Here is a 4,481-nt window from a genome sequence, read left to right on the forward strand (position 1 = left end):
CCCCTCCAGAGGTGCCTAGCCCCCCCCCCCCTCCGGTGGTGCCTAACACACACCCCCTCCCCGCAGCCTAACCCTAACCTTAACTCCCCCCCCCCCCGACTCCTGCAGCCTAGCCCTAACTCCTTCCCCCCTCCCCCTCCTGCAGCCAAACCCTAAACCTCCCGGTTATACTTTCCTTCAGATTCTGTCTGTCAGGATCTTGACCTGTTCTGGATTCTGTCGCCGGTATTCTGATGGGTGTTGGTATTCTGGCGTCTGTATTTTCGACTGCCGGGATCCCGACAGCCGGTGTTGGGTAGTATTGCTGGCAGGTGTTTATTTCTATGTATCTGTTACTTGGCATCATAGTTGTGATGCCTTCTAGTAAATGAAAGGTGTATTCACACAGTGAGTCAGAGCTGTGAAAAGGTGTACTCCCCAGACTAGTCTCCATGATCCCTGCGGGCCTACCTTTGGCATAACGTCATGTGCCTCGCATTCAATGAATTGTTGGTTACATGTGCAATGGCATAAAGCCCTTAATTGACATGATGCAATAACAGTTTATCTCTTCAGCAATATCTGTATTGTGTCTGCATACATGTCTTGTCACTTGTGTGATGATGAGACAACTCTCTCTTTTATCCACATTCTCTGGAGCAGAAATTATTAAGGAAAAATGTATTACATAGCATTACATGGAATGTGCTACTGTGCTACCACTGTACTACTGATAGCCCTTTCCTACAAATGAGTCTATCACCCAGACCAGGCTATACACATTTTATTATTGAAATATGCAATTACCCTAGAACTTGTTTAAGAATTTATTTATCCTGACACTGATCAGAATGCTGGCATCGGCATCCCGATTAGGTTCACAATGCTGACGCCACAATCCGGAACAGCTGGGATCCATGATTGCTGGGATGTCGGAGAGGTAAGCTGCAGCGGATGGTTAGGTTTATGCGGGGGGGGGGGGGGGAGGGGGTAGGGTTTGGCTATGGGAAGGGGGGGTAGGTTAGGCTGCAGGGAAGGGGGGTTAGGGTTAGGCTATGGGAAGGGGGGGTGGGTTAGGCTGCGGGGAAGGGGGGGGGTTAGGGTTAAGCACCCCCGGGAAGTGTTAGGGTTAGGCTGCCGTGAGAGGGTTATGTAGTAAAGGGGAAAGAAAAAGAAAAAAAGGGGACCTTTGTCGGGAGCACTCCCACTTGGAAACGATAATGATTTGAGTAATGAACAATGATATGAAAAGTGAAGTAATTAAAATGTAACCTTTAATTTTATTATATTAAAATATTGGTACACCAGTTATATTATTTCACTATTTAGGGGCTAATCAATGTGAGCCACCTGGTAAAGCTAAATTGTGAAGATATTGATGAAAATACAGGGCATTATTTAGCAGGCCCAGGGTACTTGGATCTATGGAATAGGTACTATAACCAAATTAGTGCCGTCAAAAGAACCTACAACACCTGGTATTCCTTAGTGGTCCACCACCTAAGTACTGACCAGGCCCAACACCGTAACACCGTATTGCTTCCAAGATCAGACGAGATTGGGCATGCGCGGTGTGGTATGGTAGTAGATCAGCATTGATATGGCGATTTCTACCACTAATATATAGATGGTAGAGGGTTATTGGTAAGTACCTTGTTACCAAATTAACCGAGTAATCTCTAAAGAGACAATATATGTTTAACCATCATTGCACCAAAATGTATCCCAAATCTGTAGGTATACGTGGGTTTAAATCATGTGGTTAATGATTTCTCGGCCCGCAGGGAATGCCTGTATGTTTCATGATGTGCTGTGCAGCACCCATGAAAGTTGGGTTTGCGCTGCGAATAAGGCAGATATAGACCACTGTTCTACTGATAACATGCCACAGTATTTGTATATGATCCAAAGAGAAATCGTCTCTATTTGTTAATTGGATCACCCTGTTAAAGGGAAAAACAAAGGTTATTGTGAAGTTGTAAGCTCTAAGGTTATAAATACACCTCCTATTATGCTATGATCGAAAATGCAGGACAAAGAATGATATAAAAAATGTTAGGAGAAAGAAAACAGACTTGGAAAGTAGACAAGATGTATAACAGTCTCAATTATCCAATTAAAGGCTAATTAGTGCCATGGTGCCTAACAAAGTATAGGTGTTGTCTTTGAAACAGAAAAATTTGCCACAATCACTTATATAGCATGTATCCACAGTGTATCTATAATGTGTCTGTCTAACATGTAATAGACAGACAAGAATTGCCAAAATGAACCCAAAGAAGGGACATATAAAATGATCCCCCAAAAGATCATATGCTAGGTGATTTTTTCAAAATGTTTAGCTATGATATGCACAATAGCTTTATATTCCAACAAAAACCTGCATATGAATAGGTACTGATGCACTATATTGTGATGATTGGCATAACATTTGCCAAAGAGACCAATGCACGCTGTTTCTTAATTGTGTATGTGCAAATAGGTTTGACGGGAGATAGTGTAGCAGATGGGACAATACAATAATTATGTTTGCCCGCTCTCCGTGCGCCGCTGGCCGCTGAGCTCCGGCGTCAATAAGGTTTGTCAAATATCCTCTCCTGCTACTGGGAGATCGATAGGCAAGTAGGGACAAAAAATACTTAAGTGTCTGTCTGCTCGTAACGCGCCGCTGACCACCGGGCTCCAGCGTCCGTGCTGCCTCTCTGATCTCCTCTCCTGTCGGTCTCTGTTCATGTGAGCGCACTCATCAGGGGTCATGATGAGTGCGCTCACATGATCAGAGTCCGACAGGAGAGGAGATCAGAGAGGCAGCACGGACGCTGGAGCCCGGTGGTCAGCGGCGCGTTACGAGCAGACAGACACTTAAGTATTTTTTGTCCCTACTTGCCTATCGATCTCCCAGTAGCAGGAGAGGACATTTGACAAACCTTATTGACGCCGGAGCTCAGCGGCTAGCGGCGCACGGAGAGCGGGCAAACATAATTATTGTATTGTCCCATCTGCTACACTATCTCCCGTCAAACCTATTTGCACATACACAATTAAGAAACAGCGTGCATTGGTCTCTTTGGCAAATGTTATGCCAATCATCACAATATAGTGCATCAGTACCTATTCATATGCAGGTTTTTGTTGGAATATAAAGCTATTGTGCATATCATAGCTAAACATTTTGAAAAAATCACCTAGCATATGATCTTTTGGGGGATCATTTTATATGTCCCTTCTTTGGGTTCATTTTGGCAATTCTTGTCTGTCTATTACATGTTAGACAGACACATTATAGATACACTGTGGATACATGCTATATAAGTGATTGTGGCAAATTTTTCTGTTTCAAAGACAACACCTATACTTTGTTAGGCACCATGGCACTAATTAGCCTTTAATTGGATAATTGAGACTGTTATACATCTTGTCTACTTTCCAAGTCTGTTTTCTTTCTCCTAACATTTTTTATATCATTCTTTGTCCTGCATTTTCGATCATAGCATAATAGGAGGTGTATTTATAACCTTAGAGCTTACAACTTCACAATAACCTTTGTTTTTCCCTTTAACAGGGTGATCCAATTAACAAATAGAGACGATTTCTCTTTGGATCATATACAAATACTGTGGCATGTTATCAGTAGAACAGTGGTCTATATCTGCCTTATTCGCAGCGCAAACCCAACTTTCATGGGTGCTGCACAGCACATCATGAAACATACAGGCATTCCCTGCGGGCCGAGAAATCATTAACCACATGATTTAAACCCACGTATACCTACAGATTTGGGATACATTTTGGTGCAATGATGGTTAAACATATATTGTCTCTTTAGAGATTACTCGGTTAATTTGGTAACAAGGTACTTACCAATAACCCTCTACCATCTATATATTAGTGGTAGAAATCGCCATATCAATGCTGATCTACTACCATACCACACCGCGCATGCCCAATCTCGTCTGATCTTGGAAGCAATACGGTGTTGGGCCTGGTCAGTACTTAGGTGGTGGACCACTAAGGAATACCAGGTGTTGTAGGTTCTTTTGACGGCACTAATTTGGTTATAGTACCTATTCCATAGATCCAAGTACCCTGGGCCTGCTAAATAATGCCCTGTATTTTCATCAATATCTTCACAATTTAGCTTTACCAGGTGGCTCACATTGATTAGCCCCTAAATAGTGAAATAATATAACTGGTGTACCAATATTTTAATATAATAAAATTAAAGGTTACATTTTAATTACTTCACTTTTCATATCATTGTTCATTACTCAAATCATTATCGTTTCCAAGTGGGAGTGCTCCCGACAAAGGTCCCCTTTTTTTCTTTTTCTTTCCCCTTTACTACATATGCATTGGACCTATGGGAGCACCATCGACAATCACTGTTTATATCTACACAAAAAAATATTTCTATTGGTAGATGGTGATACATTTTCAGAATTTTTCTGATGGGTCGGTTATCTTGGAAACCTCTTGCAAATAAATTTTAAACATAAACCACC

The 4,481-nt window shown here is 42.1% G+C and overlaps 2 pseudogenes; one reads left to right on the plus strand and one right to left on the minus strand.

The window, feature by feature from the left end:
* Positions 1-1,442: 1,442 nt before the first annotated feature.
* On the minus strand, positions 1,443-1,569 carry LOC134913012 (5S ribosomal RNA; annotated as a pseudogene).
* A 2,325-nt stretch (positions 1,570-3,894) lies between these two features.
* Positions 3,895-4,013, plus strand: LOC134912157 (5S ribosomal RNA; annotated as a pseudogene).
* Positions 4,014-4,481: the final 468 nt, after the last annotated feature.

The sequence above is a fragment of the Pseudophryne corroboree genome, chromosome 4 (genome assembly GCF_028390025.1).
Source record: "Pseudophryne corroboree isolate aPseCor3 chromosome 4, aPseCor3.hap2, whole genome shotgun sequence".
Taxonomy (NCBI): domain Eukaryota; kingdom Metazoa; phylum Chordata; class Amphibia; order Anura; family Myobatrachidae; genus Pseudophryne; species Pseudophryne corroboree.